The sequence below is a fragment of the Carcharhinus amblyrhynchos genome, chromosome 33 (genome assembly GCF_965287045.1).
Source record: "Carcharhinus amblyrhynchos chromosome 33, sCarAmb.v2.hapA, whole genome shotgun sequence".
Taxonomy (NCBI): domain Eukaryota; kingdom Metazoa; phylum Chordata; class Chondrichthyes; order Carcharhiniformes; family Carcharhinidae; genus Carcharhinus; species Carcharhinus amblyrhynchos.
The window spans coordinates 8,585,662-8,606,459 of record NC_137356.1 but is presented as its reverse complement, the minus strand read 5'-3'; positions in this window follow the sequence as shown (position 1 = coordinate 8,606,459).

The following is a 20,798-nucleotide window of genomic DNA, read 5'->3' as shown; positions in this document are numbered from 1 at the left end:
GACTGTGGGCACACCTACACTACAACAGTTCATGATGCCCGCCCACCACCACCTTCTCAAGGGCTACTAGAATCATAGAATCCCTGCTGTGCACAAGGAGGCCATTCAGCCCATTGAGTCTGCACCCACCCAGGCCCTATTCCCATAATGCCACATATTTACCCTGTTAATTCCCTAACACTAGCACGGCCAATCAAACTAACCCGCGCATCTTTCCAACTCTGGGGGGAAACTGGAGCACCCGGAGGAAACCCACGCAGACACGGGGAGAATGTACAATCTCCATGCAGACAGGGACCAGAGGCTGGATTTGAGCCCAGGTCCTTAGTGCTGTGAGGCAGCAGTGCTAACCACTGTGCCACCGTGCGCATCAACTAGGTACAGTCAACAAAACAAAAGGGAAAATGCTGGAAAATCTCAGCAGGTCTGGCATCATCTGTAAGGAGAGAAAAGAGCTGACATTTCAAGTCCAAATGAGCTTTGACAAAGGGTCGCCTGGACTCGAAACATCAGCTCTTTTCTCTCCTTACGGATGCTGCCAGACCTGCTGAGTTTTTCCAGCGTTTTCTCTTTTGGTTTCAGATTCCACAGTAATTTGCTTTTATATGGACAACCAGTGCTGGGCCTAGCCAGCAACACCCACATCCCATAAGTGAGAAACAAAAAAAAGGTCCAGAAGCTCTGCCATCCTTACCCGGTTTGGCCTACATGTGACTCCAGAGTCACAGCAATGTGATTCACTCTCAACTGCTCTTGGGCAACTAAGGTGGGCAATAAACACTGGCCCAGCCAGCCACACCCATGTCCTACAAATGAATAAAACAAAACTGGGGGAAAAAGACGGTCGCAAAAGGTGCAAGTGAGCACCATTTGAAAAGGACAACAAGAAAGGAAACTTAGTCTAGCATGAATTAGGCCCAAGATCCAGGAGGTCTCTTGGAAAGTCCTCACGTGACAGAGAGGTCTAGGTGCCCTCTGCTCTATTTCATGGGATCTCATGTCCCACCCCATCTCCTGAGAAGGGCTTAAGGTGCCCATCTCCACCTTGGTGCCATCCTGAATCATGCCCCCCCACCCACCTCTGACCTCTACTTCTCCCTGAAATTTAGACAGTTCATGATGTCTAATTAATATCCCAAGTAAATTCTGTACTTGTAAAAGCAAGCCCAAAATGGAACGATCCCAGATTCAATCCCCAGTCCAAGTCCAGATATAGAAACGTAGAAACTAAGACCATAAGACATAGGAGCAGAATTAGGCCACTCAGCCCTTCGAACCTGCTCCACCATTCATTTTGATCTTGGCTGATTATCAAATCCAATGCCCTGATCCCCTCCTTCCCTCCACATCCCTTCATCCCTTTATCCCCAAGAGCTATATCTAATTTCTTATGAAATCACACAACGTTTTGGCCTCAACTACTTTCTGTGGGAGTGAATTCCACACATTCTCCACCCTCTGGGTGAAGAGATTCCTCCTCACATCAGTTTTAAAAGGTTTACTCCTTATCCTCAAAAATGACCCCCTAGTTCTGGGCTCCCTCACCATCGGGAACATTCTTTCTGAATCTACCCTGTCTAATCCTGTTAGAATTTTATAAGTTTCTATGAGATCCCCTCTCACTCTTCTAAACTCCAGTAAATATAATTCTAACTGACTAAGTCTCCCCTCATGTGACAGACCTGCCACAAAGGAGAAGGAAAGGAGAGAGTGCAGATTGTAGTGTTATAGTCCTAGCTAGGGTGTAGAGAAAGATCAACTTAATATAAGGTAGATCCATTTAAAAGTCTGACAGCAGCAGGGAAGAAGCTATTGTTGAGTTGGTTGGTACGTGACCTCAGACTTTTGTATCTTTTTCCCAATGGAGGAAGGTGGAAGAGAGAATGTCCGGGGTGTGTGGGGTCCTTAATTATGCTGGCTGCTTTGCCAAGGCAGTGGGAAGTGTAGACAGAGTCAATGGATGGGAGGCTGGTTTGCGTGATGGATTAGACTACGTTCATGACCCCTTGTAGTTTCTTGCAGTCTTGGGCAGAGCAGGAGCCATACCAAGCTTTGATACAACCAGAAAGAATACTTTCTGTGGTACATGTGTTTGCAAAAGTCATTCAGCAACAATTTAACAGGTCATTTCTACAAACACCACTACAAGGAGAATTGCGCACAGTTCTGGTTGCCACACTACCAGAAGGAGTGCAAGATTTGGAGAGAGTGCAAAGAAGGTTCATGGCGATGTTGTCTGGTCTCGAGTGTGTCGGCTATGAGGAGAGGTTGAATAAACCAGGATTGCTTTCATTGGAAAGACGGAAGCTGAGGGGAGACCTGATAGAGGTACAAAATAATGGGAGTCAGACAGAGTGGGTAGTCAGAGACTTTTTCCCCAGAGTGGAAGTGTCAATTACAAGGTTCTAGGTGAGACGGGGAAAGTGTAAGGGAGATGGGTGGGGGGGAAGTTTTTCACGCAGAGACTGGTGGGTGCCTGGAACGCGCTGCCAGAGGAGGTGGTGGAAACAGGCACATTAGTAACATTTAACAGGCATCTGGATGGACACATGAATAGGGAGGGAGTAGAGGGATCGAGTAAAGGCAGAAGTTTGATTTTAGTTCAGTTAGGCCATCATGATCAGTGCAGGCTTGGAGGGCCGAAGGGCCTGTTCCTGTGCTATACTTTTCTTTGTACTTTGAGGAGTGATGGGTGATTGGTGAGACTGGGTGGGGGAAATGTTATGGAATCCCTACAGTGCAGAAGGAGGCCATTCAGCCCATCGGGTCTGCACCGATCACAATCCTACCCAGGCCCTATCCCCACAACCCCACGCATTTACCCTAGCTAATCCCCCTGAAACTAAGGGTCAATTTAGCACGGCCAATCCACCTAACTCGCACATCTTTCAGACTGTGGAAAGGAAACCGGAGCACCTGGAGGAAACCCACGCAGACACGGGGAGAACGTGCAAACTCCACACAGACAGTGACTCAAGCCGGGAATCGAACCTGGGTCCCTGGCGCTGTGAGGCAGCAGTGCTGACCCACTATGCCACCCTGCTGAAGCTTCACCGGTGTGTTTCAAAGGGCTTGGCTATGTCTCTTAAGGCATGAATGAAAAGTTGGTAAAAAGAATTGTAAGGCGGTATGATGCAAGGTGACTGTTATGAATGGCCAGGTGTGTGTGGGTGGGGTGTGTGTGTGTGTGTGTGTGTGCGTGCGTGAGGAAAAAAAGAAATCAAATTATTGGCAATTGAGGAAGCAGGGTTTGTTAGCAGTTGTGAATGAGAGCGAGATTTCTTGTGTGGGAGTTAACTTTCAGATGGAAAAATATTGGTTTAATCATTGAAATAATTAACGGGGGCACAGACAGAGAGAGAATGTTTGTTTTTTCCGAAGCCATTATTGTCCCCAAGAAATCCAATCGGGAATTCGGAAGAAAACTCATAACCCGGAGAGCCTGGAGCGAAGGAGGATTAGGAGGCGACCTTTACAGAGGTTTATAAAATCGTAAGGGGTGTAGATAAGGTGAATAGCCAAGGTCTTTTCCCCAGGGTAGGGGGAGTCCAAAACTGGAGGGCAGAGGGTTAAAGGTGAGAGGAGGAAAGATTTCAAAGGGCAAATTTTTCACACAGAAGGTGGTGGATGGAATGAACTGCCAGAGGAGGTGGTAGAGGCAGAGACAACTACAACATTTAAAAGACATTTGGACAGGTATGTGGATGGGAAAGGTTTAGAGGGATATGGGCCCAAACACAGGCAAATGGGACTAGTTCAGTTTAGGGATCTTGGTCAGCATGGACGGATTGGGCCGAAGGGCCTGTTTCCGGGCGGTAGGTCACTATGATTCTAACCCGTTGCCACAGGGAGAGTTTACTTATCTCAAGTGGGCATCTATCCCTCGTTGCCCTTGAACTGACCATCCTTCTCAGCCTTTTCAGAGGAGCAGTTAAGAGTCAACTACATTCGCTGTGGGCCTGTAGGCCAGACCTGGTAAGAATGGCAGATTTCCTCCCCTAACGGACACTAGAATCTTAACAGGAGGCTGTTAAGAGGCTGTTTGGCCCATCAAACCTGCACCGACAACAATCCCACCCAAGGCTTATCCCCATAGCCCCACGTATTTGCCCTGCTGATCCCCTGACACTTAGGGGCATGGCCAATCCATCTAACACGCACACCTTTGGATTGCAGGAGGGACGTGGACAGGGTGGAGAATGAACGGCTGTTCTCCCTAGTTGAAGGGTCAGTTACGAGGGGACACAAGTTAAAAGTGAGGGGTGGGAGGCTTTGGGGGGACGCTGCCTGGGAGGGTGGTGGAGACGGGATGCCACACATCGTTTAAAAAGGTACCTGGATGAGTACTTGGCACACCATAACATTCAGGGCTGTGGGCCAAGTGCTGGCAAGTGGGGTTAGGTGGGCCTTTTATGCATCGGTGCAGACTCGATGGGTTGAAGGGCCTCTTCTGCACTGTAAGAATCTGAAATTCTGTGAAACCAGAGGAAACCCACGCAGACACGGGGAGAGTGTGCAGACTCCACGCAGACAGTGACCCGAGCCGGGAATCGAACCCGGATCCCTGGTGCTGCGAGGTAGCAGTGCTAACCCACTGTGCCACTGTGCTGCCCAAACGTGAACCAGACGGGTATTTGACGATGGTCACCATTAGATTTTTAATTCCAGATTTGTATTCAAGTCAAATCGAATACAATTTGACTCAGATACAAGTCGAGTATGGTGAGGTTTTGAACCTGGGCCCCCAAAGCATTCCCCTGGTGCCTGGGCTACTAGCCCAGTGACAATACCACTGCGCCACTACCTCCCACATTGCATGAAGTGATACATCTAAGGGAAAGCATATGAAGAAGGGGATAGGTGAAGACAATAGAGATTATGATGAGAAAGGTTAGGAGGAGACTTGAGTGGCGCATGAACTCTGGCATGGATTGGTTGGGCCGAATGGCCTGTTTCTGTGCCATATATCCTTTGTAAGCCTAGGTAAGGGATGAGGAGATTCAGTGGACAAGGGGGATTGAGGAAGAACTTTTCCTGTTGTAATCTGTCTGATATCACGGGCAGTAGAGGCAGAGAAGATCAATGTTGAGTTCGAGAGGATATTGGATAGGAACTTTGTAATGATTAAGCAGGGGAACAGGGAGGACTAGATCGCTCTACCAAGCCAGCATGGACTCCTTGAGCCAAATGGCCTCCTCCTGTTCCACGATGACTCAATGAGTCCATGCTGTTAGCTGATTGAGTTGGACTCCACACAAAGTGCAAAAGAGAAGTCACTAATTGACAATAATGGAAAAGTTCACAACGGCCATATTGTTTGTGGGTTGTATTAAGTAACAACTAATCCAAAGGTTGTGATCCATGGAATCCTTCCAGACTCAACATTGAATTTAACAATTTCAGACAATAGCTTGCGTCTCCGTGTGTTTGATTAGCAATTGTCAGCGATGATTCCAGCTTATCCCAACTCCCACTAAGCCCGGAATTTGCCCCTTTACCATACGGTGGCACACTGGTTAGTGCAGCTGCCTCACAGCTCCTGGGACCCGGGTTCGATTCCAGGCTTGGGTCACTATCTGTGCAGAGTCTGCACATTCTTTCCGTGTCTGCATGGGTTCCCTCCAGGTGCTCCGGTTTCCTCCCACAGTCCGAAAGACTTGCCTGTTAGATGCATTGGCTGTGCTAAATTCTCCCTCAGTGTACCCGAACAGGCACTGGAGGATTTTCACAGTAACTTCATTACAGTGTTAAGTGGAGTGAAGGTATGAGATTGACAGGACATCACGATGGTTTGGCTGGACCAATACGACCTATTTAAATCTAAATGCACAAAATTAAAGTGTAGAAATTTAGGAGGTGTCTAGATGGAGTGGATAGAATCAAAGGATCAGGAGGAGGCCATTTGGCCCACCTGCACTGACTCTCTCTGACAAGGTATCTTATCCAGGCCCTTTCCCCCACCCTATCTCCATACCCAACACACTTACCATGGCCAATCTGCATAACTTGCACATCTTTGGAAAGTAAGGGGCAATTTAGCAGGACAAATCCACCTAACCTGCACATCTTTGGATACTAAGGGACAATTTACCATGGCCAAACTATCTAACCTGTACTACTTTGGACATTAAGGGACAATTTAGCAATTTCCAAACCACCTAATCTGCACATCTTTGGACACTAAAGCAATTTAGCATGGCCAATCCACCTTACCTGCACATCTTTGGACACCAAGGGGCAATTTAGCATGGCCACACCACCTAACTGCACATCTTTGGACACTAAGGGGCAATTTAGCATGGCCAAACCACCTAACCTGCACATCTTTGGACACTAAAGGACAAATTAGCATGGCCAATCCACCTAACCTGCACTACTTTGGACACTAAGGGACAAATTAGCATGGCCAATCCACCTAACCTGCACTACTTTGGACACTAAGGGACAAATTAGCATGGCCAATCCACCTAATCTGCGCAGCATTAGATCTAAGCGGCAATTTAGCATGGCAAAACCATCTAACCTGTACATCTTTGGACGTGGACTCAGAGGAAACCCATGCAGACATGGGAAGAATGTGCAAATTCTACGCAGACCATCTCCCAAGGCCAGAATCGAACCTGGGTGACTTGGCACTGAGGGGCAATTTTAGCATGGCCAATCTACCTAACCCGTACTTGCAGTAAAGGGGCGGAAACCCTCTCACATTTATACAGTACTTGGGTATACACTTGAAGCCTCTACCAAGGTTGCAAAGCAAGGGGCCGGAAAGTAAGATGAAGTTGGATGGCTACTTGTCAAACACGAGGTGCCAAATGGCCTTCTTCCGAGCTGTAAATTTCTCCCACGCAGTCTGTCATTTTTCACATGTCGGCACTTCCTGGGGAAAGGAAAGCATCCGCAACTTAAAGAACAACAGCAGACGACAGACAAAGTCGGCAATTTGAATATTTATTAGGCAGCTTCCGAGTGAAGTTACAGGCCCAAAAAGCCTGGGCGCACAGTAGCCCGTGTCCACCGCGCTAACACACTGAGAGCGTCCCGTTACGGACGGCGAGGAAATGAAGAAGGATTCCCGCACCCGGGAGGGAAAAAAAAGAAACTTTCCTTCACTCCAGCCAGACACAAAAAAAAGGGATTCTCAGCACGGCTTTGGAGAATTTATCAAGTAGGCCATCTCCCATTGAGAGATTAGTCAAGCTCATTTTCTGTGCAGTTCATTAATATGCGGCTGCTAGTTATACATTTTCTGGGCGAACTGCCCATCGTCGACAGAGACACACTTCTCAATAAACAGGCAGAACACAAACACTGCTTAAATCCCACTTCCTGGAACAATGCTGGGGAGGACGGAGAGGAGACCTCTGCAAACTCACCGAGGCCTGCTCCCACAAGCCGGGGGGAGGGGGTTGTCCAAATTCTGACCCCCCCCCCCCCCCCCAACGTTGTCTCCCTCCCTCTCAATCCTAGCAACCCAGCCCCCAGGCCGGGCAACCCAGTCCAACATGCCTTCGTATCTGCCAGGTATCGATTGTCGAATGATGATCCGCATCACAAAACCCACTCAAACCGAGAGGGGGTCCGCGATTTAACGTTCGTCCTGTGTCGCGCTCGGGGCCAACTATCGGCGTAAGTGCTTTCAGAAACAAAATGTGCAGGGGTTTAGGGGCCAAAAGGCAGGGGCAGGGGCACCAAGTCACGGTGCCCGTCCGGAGTTCCGGCGCAGACACGATGGGCCGAACGGCCTCGTCCTGTGCAGTGGCAATTTGACGAAGACCCTCTCAAGCTCGGCTACAAGAGGGCACAAAGTTTATCGGGAAGGTTTCAGGGAGATGCGTGGGGAACGTTCTCCACACAGAGGGTGGGGGGTGCCTGGAAGGCGCTGCCGGTGGAGTTGGTGGGAGCAGGCACGTCAACAACATTCAAGGTTTGTCTTGATGGGCTCACAAACAGGAGGCCAACAGAGGGATAGAAATCGCATATCAGTGCAGGCTTGGTGGATCGAAGGGCCAGTTCCTGTCCTGCATTGTTATAGAATCATAGAATCCCTACAGTGCAGAAAAAGGCCATTCAGCCCATCAAGTCTGCACCAACCACAATCCCACCCAGGCCCTATCCCCATAACCCCACGTAGTTACCTAGCCAGTCCCTCTAACCTATGCATCAGGGGACGCTAGGGAGCAATTTAGCATGGCCAATGCACACCTTTGAACTGCAGGAGGAACCAGAACACCCAGAGGAAACCCATGTAGACACGTGGAAGTCAATCACCCGATCTCTAAGGTCAGGTGGCACAGTGGTTAGCACTGCTGCCTTACAGCGCCAGGGACCTGGGTTCATATTCCGGCCTCAGGTGACCGTCTGTGTGGGGTTTGCACATTCTCCCCGTGTCTGCGTGGGTTTCCTCCGGGCGCTCCGGTTTCCTCCCACAGTCCAAAGATGCGCAGGTTAGGTGGATTGGCCGTGCTAAATTACCCCTTGGTGTCCCAAGATGGTTAGATTAGGTGGATTAGTGGGGTAAATACATAGGGATTGGACCTGAGTAAGATGCTCTGTCAGAGAATTGATGCAGTCTAGACGGGCCAAAAGGCCTCCTTCTACACTGTAGGGATTCCTCCCCAATCGCTCCACGTCCCAACTCATCCTTCTCCTTTCCGGCCTTCCTTTGACCAAGCATCTGACCTAACTCCTCCCCGTACGGCTGCCTATACTTTGCTACCTAAGGCTCCGGTGATGCACCCTGGGAGGTTTCATTACGTGAGACGTGTTATATCGATGTAAGCTGCTGCAGTTGTGATAATCTCCAGGACGTACAGGGTTGGGTACGGTGCAGAAATCCCCAGCCCTACATCTTTATCTCATTAAATGAGCAAGCATTATAGCGATGGCCCACCTCCAAACAGCGACACCTGAGACGTTCCATTATTCAGGAGCAGGGAGGTGCGTTTCCTCTGCGGGCTTTTCCAGGTGTGCTGAAATGCCAACCTGGCAGAGGAACAATAGCCAGACAAGCCAATTCCTCATCTCCACCAGGGCCCAGAGCTGTGAGCACGGGACATATGTAGTGAGGCATGTTAGGCAGTCTGTCACTAAGCTTCTCCCAGATAAATCGTTATTCAGGTGAGTGTCAAAAGATGGCTGAAGGAGCTTAATTCATTTAGCACTGGGCAAAAGTCAAAAGCGACTTGTCTCTCTCTCTCTCTCTTGATTCCTGGTTCATCAATTAAATGCTCACTGATTTGAGTTATAAACCTGGGGTTTCAAGTTCGAGACTTGTTTAAAACGCCTGATAAGGGCAGCATGGTGGCACAGTGTGTTAACACTGCTGCCTCACAATGCCAGGGACCCGGGTTCAATTCCTGGCTTGGGTCACCGCCTGTGCAGAGTTTGTACATTCTCCCCGTGTCTGCATGGGTTTCCTCCGGGTGCTCTGGTTTCTGCCCACAGTCCAAAGATGTGCAGATTAGGTGGATTGGCCATGCTAAATTGCACCTTAGTATCCAAAAATGTGCAGTTAGGTGGAGTGGCCATGCTAAATTGTCCCTTAGTGTCCAAAGATGTGCAGGTTAGGTGGATTGGCCATGCTAAATTGCCCCTTAGTGTCTAAAAATGTGCAGGTTAGGTGGATTGGCCATGCTAAATTGCCCCTTAGCGTCCAAAGATGTGCAGGTTAGGTGGATTGGCCATGCTAAATTGTCCCTTAGTGTCCAAAGATGTGTAGGTTAGGTGGATTGGCCATGCTAAATTGCACCTTAGTGTCCAAAGATGTGTAGGTCAGGTGGATTGGCCATGCTAAATTGCACCTTAGTGTCCAAAGATGTGCAGATTAGGTGGATTGGCCATGCTAAATTGCCCTTTAGTGTCCAAAGATGTGCAGGTTAGGTGGATGGGCGATGGTAAAATGGGTCACAGGGATAGGGCAAGGAGGGGCCCTGGGTGAGATCCACGGTCGGAGAGTCAGTGCAGGCATGACAGGCCGAATGGCCTCCTTCTATACTGTTGGGTGTGGGCTTTGTTGAATCTGAGGGAACAAAGAGAGAGGGGGGTGGGTCACCAACCTCGAACCAAGGCATTGCCCCTAAGCGTGAAGTGGGGTGGGGGCACGGCCGTGAAATAAGAAGCCAAGAGGTGTCGAGAGAGCGGGTGGAAGGGGTAAGTTCCACAAGAGAGGGTTAGGCCGATGGATATTTTGACAGGCTGTTTGCCCGCTGTCGGAAACCATGGCTGAATCATGCCTGATCATTGTTCATTCTACCTCGCAAAATTATGCATCAGCTCTGTGATGACAGAGAGCTATTAAAAGGCCAATTCATCCCTTCAGGAAAAGACAAGCTCTCCTCGCAATCTGCTTGTTGGCTGTGTATCGCCTTCGCATCTTAACAATAAATCCCCAGTCAGGATATAAAATGCCACAACCTTAATTAGGATTCTCGACTCCTCTCACTAAAATCTAAAAATGTGCTTCCAACCCACTCTTATTTTTTTTCGCTCTCTCTCTCTCTCCGATCCACGTAGAAACGAATTCAAGCAACGACAGCCTCTCCTACGTCCCTCTCAACCGTGTCTCTCCGCACTGATTAAAGTTCAATTATTCAATATTCCTTACGCCTGCCCAAGCCCATTCCCTTTCCTGTACGGCACGACTTCAAGTCCAGATTTTCGGTCCTCCCGAACGACCCTTGGCTTTACCTTCCTTTCCTTCTGCCCTCCTCTGTCACCCCCCCCCCCCCCCGCCCCCCCCCCCCCCCACCCCTTCCCACTCTCCCCCTGTGGATTGGGAGGCTCTACTGGATTTTTACAGCCTCGCTCATCCCGAAACTCGTAAAATCCCGCCCCAGGTTCATGCTCTGTCCCACGCTCGCTCCGGGTCCCATGGCGAGCGAGACGGTAAAGTTCTGGCCAATGTGTCACAGGCCCGATGCAACTCAGTCACTAATAGAATCCCTCCAGTGCAGAAGGAGGCCGTTCAGCCCATCTGCACCAACTCCCTGACAGCACGTCTTACCCAGGCCCCATCCTCGTAGCCCACAAATTTACCCTATCAATCCCCCTAACCAGACATCTTTTGGACACTAAGAGGCAATTTAGCATGGCCAATCCCCCCAACCTGCACATCTTTGGACACCAAAGCAAAATGTAGCATGGCCAATCCACCTTACCGACACATTTTTGGACTCTAAGGGGCAATTTAGCATGGCCAATCCACCTAATCTACATATGCTTACACACTGAGGGGCAATTTAGCATGGCCAATCCACCTAACCTGCACATCTTTGGACACTAAGGGGCAATTTAGCATGGCCAATCCACCTAACCTGCACATCTTTCGACTGTGAGAGGAAATTAGAGCACCTGGAGGAAACTCACGCAGACACGGGGAGAATGTGCAAACTCCACACAGACAGTGACCCAAGGCCGGAACCGAACCCTGGTCCTTGGAGCTGTGAGGCAGCAGTGCTAACCACTGTGCTGCCGTGCTGTCCCATGTGAAATTGTCATCGCTGGCTGACCAGCATTTATTGCCCACTCCTAGTCGCCCTTGGGAAGGTGGTGATGAGCTGCCTTCTTGAAACACTGATAGCCTTCCAACTGAGTGGCTTGTTAGCCCATTTCACAGGGCAGTTGGGAGTCAACCACATCGCTGTGGCTCTGGAGTCACATGTAGGCCAGACTGGGTAAAGACGGCAGTTTCCTTCCCTAAAGGACATTAGTGAGCCAGGTAGGTTTTTCCGGCAATGGTTTCAAGGTCATTAGTAGATTCTTAATTCCAGATTTTTTTTATTGAATTCAAATTCTACCATCTGCCGTGGCGGGATTCGAACCCGGGTCCCTGGAACATGAGCTGAGTTTCTGGATTAATAATCTAGTGATAAAACCACTGGGCCATCGCCTCCCCAAGTGTCCCATTAACTCAAATTTGTCTAAGCACTCCTCTCCCCCTTAAAGTGATCTAGCAATGGAGTAACGTTCCGGACAGGTTATGTGGTTCAAATTCGTTCAGGGCCTGGAGTTATACCACCGGCTGTGTATCCCCTCTCCAGGTTGCAGTGAGACCAGCCACAAAAGATCTGTGCTTGCCCGGATCTCAGAAATAGACATCATAGCGTCATGGAATCCCTACAGTTCAAAAGGAGGCCATTTGGCCCATCGAGGCTGCACCAACCAGGCCCTATTCCTGTCACCCCACATATCTACCCTATTAATCCCCCCTTACACTAGGGGGCAATTTCGCACGGCCAATCCACCTAACCCACATATCTTTGCACTATGGGAGAAAACCCATGCAGACACGGGGAGAATGTGCAAACTCCCCTGACAGTGACCCAAGCCGGGAATCGAACCCGGGTCCCTGGTGCTGTGAGGCAGCAGTGCTAACCACTGGGCCACCCCAAAGGACTCAGAGGCAGATGTTGGAGATGGGTGGGGGGTGGGGGGATACCAAAAATGGGGAGGAGAAAATGGTGGACAAGATTGAGAGAAATGGACACCAACTCAATGATGTTCTGGAAAATATCCCAATTTGACTTATTCCTCTCTCTATCGACCGACCGCCAATGGCCGTGACCGGCAACGGGATTGGAAAAGGGGACGCTGGCTCAGTTTCCCGCTTTCTCCAGGTCGCACCGACATTGCTCCACCAGCGTCACCTCTTTGTTCACCAGCAGGCCCCCTTCGCAGTCCAGCCGGACCGTGTCCCTCCTCAGCTGGCTGGGGAAACACCTGGAACAGGAGCGGTACAGTCGCTGCTCGGCGCCCGGGATGAAGAAGGAGCTACACTGCCCGAAACACAGTCGGTTTTGGAACGCGGACGTCTTGCAGTTTGGGTGGGAGATGTTCTAAAAGAAGCAGAGAGAGAGAGAGGATTAAACGTGTTGTGAGTGAGCAGGCAAGCGAGGGAGGGTCCCGCAGGCTGTGCAGACGGACTAAAGACCCCAAGGTGACCACCTTAATAGTGTTCTGCATTTTTAATCACCAGTGGTTAGCACTGCTGCCTCACAGCACCAGAGACCCGGGTTCGATTCCCGGCTTGGGTCACTGTCTGTGCGGAGTCTGCATGTTCTCCCCGTGTCTGCATGGGTTCCCTCCGGGTGCTCCGGTTTCCTCCCACAATCCGAAAGATGCGCTGGTTAGGTGCTAAATTCTCCCTCAGTGTATGCAAACAGCCGCCAGAGCATGGCGACTAGGGGATTTTCATTGCAGTGTTAATGTAAGCCTACTTGTGACACTAATAAATAAACTTTACTTTGCAACCAACTCAAGAACAGCTTCTTCCCTGCTGCTGTCAGACTTATGAATGGACCTGCCTCGCATTAAGTTGATCTTTCTCTACACCCTGGCTATGACTGTAACACTACATTCTGCAGTCTCTCATTTCCTTCTCTATGAACAGCATACTTTGTCTGTATAGCGCGCAAGGATCATAGAACCCTACAGAGCAGAGAGAGGCCCTTTGGCCCATCAAGTCTGTACTGACCACAATCCCACTCAGGCCCTACCCCCAAATCCCTACATATTTTACTCGCTAATCCCTCTAATCCCTCATGTCAGGGCACTAAGGGGCAATTTTAAGCATGGCCAATCAACCTAACCCGCACACCTTTGGACTGTGGCAGGATATCAGAGCACCAGGAGGAAACCCATGCAGACATGGGGAGAATGTGCAAATTCCACACAGACAGTGACCCAAGCCAAGAATCGAACCCAGGACCCTGGAGCTGTGAAGCAGCAGTGCTGACCACTATGCTACCGTGTCGGTACAAACAATACTTTTCGCTGCATATCAATACTTGTGATAACAATAAATCAAATCAAATCAAATCAGTGTGCCAGATTGCTTCCTTTCCTGAAATCAGCACGATCAATACTGTTCTCGTTAATGAGTCAGAATGCTGTGGGTTCAAATCTCACTCCAGCCTGCACCATCTAGACCACAACCTGCAGCTCCCAGGGTCACACATGGCCCTTCTGGGTTCCCAGTGTGACCCCCACGAGACATTTTTTTGACCGTTGCCCCAGCGCAGGATCGCCACATCCGCTGATTCCCGCCAGGGTAGTTTTTTCCCTACTGGTGTGACCGAAACGATTCGAACATAAAGCGAGGGCGAGTGAAGTGAGGTGTGTGCTGGTTGTTCACAACATTGACTGTGAGAGCCGTGCCCTCCCTCTGTGTCCAAAACATCAATATTTCTTCTGTTTTTTTACCATTTGGAGTTGATGAGAGTTCTGTCAATATATAAATGATGAAGCATTTTCCACAACTCATTATGGAATATTCAGTATGTATTAAATGTATTTAATCTGATGTCAGTGTTGGACTGGGGTGGGCACAGTAAGAAATCTCACAACACCAGGTTAAAATCCAACAGGTTTATCTGGAATCACGAGTTTTTGGAACTCTGCTCCTTCTCACTCCTCAGCTTCTCCATCCCTCACTCTACTTTCACATCTCTCTCTCTCCCTCTCTCTCTGCTCCTTCCCCCTCTCCATCTCTTTCCCTCGCACAGAATCATAGAATCCCTACAGTGTGGAAGGAGGCCATTTGGTCCATCGAATCTGCACCAAAAGAGCAGCCCATCCAGACCCCACCCTCCGCCTATCCCTGTAACCCCATGCATTTAGCATGGCCAACCCACCTAGCCTCAAAGTTTTGGACACTAAGGGGCAATTTAGCTTGGCCAATCCATCTAACTTGCACATCTTTGAACACCAAAGGGCAACTGAGCATAGCCAATCCACCTGACCCACACACCTTCGGACACTAAGGGGCAATTTAGCACGGCCAATCCACCTAACCCACACATCTTCGGACACTAAGGGACAATTTAGCATGGCCAATCCACCTGACCCACGCATCTTTGGACACTAAGGTGCAATTTAGCATGACCGATCACCCTAACCTACACATCTACAGACACTAAGGGGCAATTTAGCATGGCCAATCCCCCTAACCTGCACATCTTTGGACACTAAAGGGCAATTTAGCATGGCCAATCCACCCTAACCTGCACATCTTTGGACACTAAGGGGCAATTTAGCATGGCCAATCCCCCTAACCTACACATCTACAGACACTAAGGGACGATTTAGCATGGCCAATCCCCCTAACCTGCACATCTTTGGACACTAAAGGGCAATTTAGCATGGCCAATCCACCCTAACCTGCACATCTTTGGACACTACGGGGCAATTTAGCATGGCCAATCCACCTAACCTGCACATCTTTGGACACTAAGGGGCAATTTAGCATGGCCAATCCACCTAACCTGCACATCTTTGGACACTAAGGGGCAATTTAGCATGGCCAATCCACCTAACCTGCACATCTTTGGACACTAAGGGGCAATTTAGCATGGCCAATCCCCCTAACCTGCACATCTTTGGACACTACGGGGCAATTTAGCATGGCCAATCCCCCTAACCTGCACATCTTTGGACACTAAAGGGCAATTTAGCATGGCCAATCCCCCTAACCTGCACATCTTTGGACACTACGGGGCAATTTAGCATGGCCAATCCCCCTAACCTGCACATCTTTGGACACTAAAGGGCAATTTAGCATGGCCAATCCCCCTAACCTGCACATCTTTGGACACTACGGGGCAATTTAGCATGGCCAATCCCCCTAACCTGCACATCTTTGGACACTAAAGGACAATTTAGCATGGCCAATCCACCCTAACCTGCACATCTTTGGACACTAAAGGGCAATTTAGCATGGCCAATCCCCCTAACCTGCACATCTTTGGACACTAAGGGGCAATTTAGCATGGCCAATCCCCCTAACCTGCACCTCTTTGGACACTAAAGGGCAATTTAGCATGGCCAATCCCCCTAACCTGCACCTCTTTGGACACTAAGGGGCAATTTAGCATGGCCAATCCCCCTAACCTGCACCTCTTTGGACACTAAGGGGCAATTTAGCATGGCCAATCCCCCTAACCTGCACCTCTTTGGACACTAAGGGGCAATTTAGCATGGCCAATCCACCTAACCTGCACATCTTTGGACACTAAGGGGCAATTTAGCATGGCCAATCCCCCTAACCTGCACCTCTTTGGACACTAAGGGGCAATTTAGCATGGCCAATCCACCTAACCTGCACATCTTTGGACACTAAGGGGCAATTTAGCATGGCCAATCCACCCTAACCTGCACATCTTTGGACACTAAAGGGCAATTTAGCATGGCCGATCCCCCTAATCTGTATCACTTGGACTGTGAGAGGAACATGCAGAATCCGCACAGGCAGTGACCTGAGCCGGGAATTGAACCTGGGTCCCTGGCACTGTGAGGCAGCAGCGCTAACCACTGTGCCGCAATTTCTTCCCCTCTCAATTCTTCCCTCTCTATTCCTCCCCTTGTCCCTCGCTTTGTGTGGAAATCCTACCCTCGCCCTCTCGCTCAGAGCCTCCAACCTACACTGTGCCAGCTCCCTGCAGCCCAGTGCCAGGGTGCGGCCTTGCTATTACCAGCTTGACTTCATCCCATCTGCTCTGCGGTTTGCACCTTGAGGCGCCACGAGTAAACACCACCCCCCCCCGACCCCCCCCATCGTGCCAAAACACAAGCACAAAGAAGCTTTCTCTCAGAGGGGGCGCGATGGGATCTCACACTGCTGAGTCCAGCCCAGACGCCAGCCGTAAGTTCGGCAAACCGGGGTTGCTCGCAACCCTTTAAACGGTGTCAACTTCCCCCAAATCTTCCAGAAGCCGCAGCCATAAGGATGGTCTGGGCTACGCTGCCGCAAATGGCAGCCAACAGGATGCAGTCATTGCAAGAGAACCAACGCCAAACCTTTCACCCACACACACACACACACACACACACACACACACACTGCACCGTGCCACAGCAGCACCCTCTGGTGGCCATGCCAACCGCACACCAAAGTCCCACTTCCAGCTCCCCGCCCCCACCCTCCCCCCCCCCCCGGCAGCTTGGGTTCAAGGCAGGAATCGGGCCAAGGGGGACACGACCCACGGCTGTATGGAGCACTCAACTGCTTCCATCACCCGTCTGACCCTCCCCCCTCCACTCTCCCAGTCTTCGCCCCGCCACTCTCACCGTGCCAGCCTGTCCCTTACCAGCCTTTTGCGAGCAGATTTCAGCTGGCTTGGGGGAGAGAGAGATGGTTTTAAAAAAACTAATGGCTGTCACTTGGTAATCACTGAGCCGTCTCCCTCTCCCCTCCTGTCTTTCTCTTTCTCTCTCTCTCCTTCTCTCTCCTGTACTCCCTTGTTTCATCCCACCTTTCCACCCTCTCTCTCTCTCTCATTCAATCTCTCTGTACCTTTCCTCCTTCTTTCTCTATTCCTTCCCTCTCTTACTCTCTCTCTATATTCCCTCTTTATTCCTTTCCACCCTCTCTCTCTCTCTCACACCCTCCCTGTAGCTTTCCTCCCTCTTTCTCTATTCCTTCCCTCTCTTTCTCTCTCTCTCTCTATTCCCTCTTTATTCCTTTCCACCCTCTCTCTCTCTCTCACTCTCCCTCTACTCCCTCGCTTTCTCCCTCTCTGTATTCCCTCTTTCTCTGTTCCTTCCCACCCTCTCTCTCTGTGATTCTTTCCTCCTTCTCTCTAATTCTTCCTTCTCTCTCCTCTACCTTCCCTTTCTTCTCTGAGACTTCCTACCCTCCCTCTTTTTGTACCTTTCCTCCCGTTCTCTCTAATTCTTCCTTCATTCTCTCTCTCTACGCTCTCTCTTTTTTTTCTCTGTTCCTTCTCATTCTCTCTCCTGTACATTTTTCTGCGCTCTCTCTCTTTCTCCCTTCTCTCCCACTACCTTCCCTTTTTTCTCTGTCCCTTCCCACCCTCCCTCTCTGTACATCTTTCCTCCCTCTCCAATGCTTCCTTCTCTCTCTCGCTCTACCTCTCCTCCTTTTTCTCTCTTCCTTCCCCCTCTCCCTAGCTGTTTCATCCCTTCCTCTTTCTCTTCCCTCTCTTTTGCTCACATTTTCTCTCTCTCTCTCTCCTGGTTTCCTTGCACCTGAATTGAGGGAATAATTTGAGTAATTCAGATTATGTGGTCTGTTATTCTGTGAGTTGAACAGACTGAAATGGAGTTGTTAACCTGTCATTATGCGCCTTGTCTCATATCTACTGCACTGTTCACTGCGACAGTGATGAGGCCAGTCACTTTATACTTTTTGATTTGATTTGATTTATTATTGCCACATGTATTAACAGACAGTGGAAAGTATTGTTGCTTGCATGCTATACAAAGCATACCGTTCATAGAGAAGGAAAGGAGAAAGTTTTAAAGTTTATTTATTAGTGTCACAAGTAGGCTTACATTAACACTGCAATGAAGTTACTGTGAAAATCCCCTAGTCGCCACACTCCGGCTCCTGTTCGGGTAACACTGAGGGAGAATTTAGCACGGCCAATGCACCCTAACCAGCACGTCTTTCAGACTGTGGGACAAAAGTGGAGGAAACCCACACAGACACGGGGAGATTGTGCAAACTCCGCACAGACAGTGACCCACGTTGGGAATCGAACCCAGGCCCCTGGTGCTGTGAGGCAGCAGTGCTAACCGCTGTGCCGCACAGTAAATGTTAATAGTTAATGTAGACAGAGGACCATGATCTCCCATATTGACAATTCTTCTTAAAAAGTTGAAGGACGTTTCTCCACGCCAGTTATTATGCTCCAGATGAAATTCCTTCTACCATAATTTATCTCGCTCCTTTATCATAGCCTCCTATTCCCTTACCCCTCATCAACCACCTAACTTCCCCTTCATAATTATCCAGATTAATAAATAACAACCAGTCTTTCACCAATCGCAAATGGCGGCAGCCTGAACATTTACTCATTCAACTTAAGAAATAGGACCAGGAGTAGGCCATTCAGCCCCTCGAGCCTGCTCCACCATTCAATACCGTTATGATTGATCTCATCCTGGCCTCATAGAATCCCTACAGTGCAGAAGGAGGCCATTCGGCCCATCGGGACAGCATCGATCACAATCCCACCCAGGCCCTATTCCCGTAACCCCACATATTTACCCTCCTAATCACCCTGGCACCAGGGTCAATTTAGCATGGCCAATCCACCTAACCCGCGCGTCTTTGGAGGGTTGGGAGGAAACCGGAGTGCCCGGAGGAAACCCACGCAGGCACGGGGAGAAGGTGCAAACCCTCACACAGACAGTGACCCGAGGCCGGAATTGAACCTGGGTCCCTGGAGCTGTGAGGCAGCAGTGCCACCCACCGTGCCACTCCGACTCCAATTTCCTGCCCATTCTAGTAGTAATTAAAAATCTGCCCACCTCCTCAAATTTACTCAGTGTCCCGGCATCCACTGCGCTCTGGGTTAGCAAATTCCACAGATTCACCACCCTCTGAGAGAAGCAGTTTCTCCGGTATCTCTGCCACCCATTACCTGGGGTTAGGGGGACAGGGCCTGGGTGGGATTGTTTTCGGTGGGCCGAATGGCCTCCTTCTGCACTGTGGCGATAATATGATTCTATAGATCCCAATACATGGGACAATAGTAAATCAATTCAAACGATAATTCCCATTTGGTTTTCGGGTTACCTACCTGTGTGAAAGGTACCGTTCTGCAGTTTGATCTTGTGGTTTCGTGCTCCGTCAGAGGAAGGGCAATCACCTCAGTGACCCCTCGTCCTTTCTCAGTCAATCTCCTCCAAGCCTCTTCAGCTGTCCTCTGCCTGGTTTCCGCGTCATGTCTCGTAAGAGGTGCGGACGGATCCCAACCCCTGGTTTCGCTCTTTCGCTTTGTCTCAAGGTTGTCGTCCATGTGGCCTGAGCCAGAACCCCAAACCTCATCACCTCCCCCCTGCCCAGTCAGGAGATCTTCGGCACTCTGTCGAAATGGCCTTTGGTGGCCGAACTTTTCAAGGTCCGGTGACCCCTGCCTTGTGCGAAGACCTCCCCTTTTGGTCAAGTTTGGCTCCCAAAGGCCCAAAGCCATTGCCTTACGGATCTGAAGACCGCCTCCTCCCTTCCGATTTCGCCAAGGACCCCCCGGAGAAACCGGAGCTGGGGCTCCCTCCCCCCGGCCCTCGGGCCTGCTCCGCCTCGGGAAGCCTGCAGCCGGAGCGACGGGACGGGCCCAAGCCGGGAAGCCCGGGCTCCGCCAGGGGAGATCCGCCCCGAGGGACTCCCGCCTCCTCTGCAGCCCTAGGAAGGTCGCCCACTGGTGGCTCGCGGTCTCTGAGGACGGGGGACGGCGGCTGTGTCCGAAGGGGAAGCGGGCGGCCAGGCGGTTGGGGAGCGTGGCCACCGGGTTGGGGGTCCCCCCGCGGTCCGGCGTGCCGATCCCCAGCGGAGAGTGTGCAGAAGAGGTTGTTTCTTCGTTGTCATCTGGGTGGGACTGCGCTCGCCTGGGGAGGGAGCTGAGACTCGATGCAGCGAGGGAGAGACTGAGTATGAGCTCTGTCCAGAAGGCCAACATTTTCGCAGGACCTCTCTGCGCTTGTAAATCCCAGTTCAAGGCTCACACAACAGAGCCTTGCAGTCAATTTTGGATTCTCTCCTACAGCAGTTGCCTCTTTATATCTCACCGGTTTTCCAGGCTGTAGAGATTTCCACAGGAAGCTGCCATCTCACATCCCCACGCGTCATTGAAATCATTCACTTTATTGATTCAATAAATCATTGACTAGAAGGAGGGGGAGGGAGAGGAGATGCTCCCCACCTTTTTAAGAATTCGGCGCTAACACCTGTTGTTTGAGCTTGTTGGTGTTGACTCTGAAGACATCTGCATCTATAATAGGCAGGGCGAACAGATTTTGTGTATTAGCAACCACGGAAAGCAAGATCTATTTGCAGA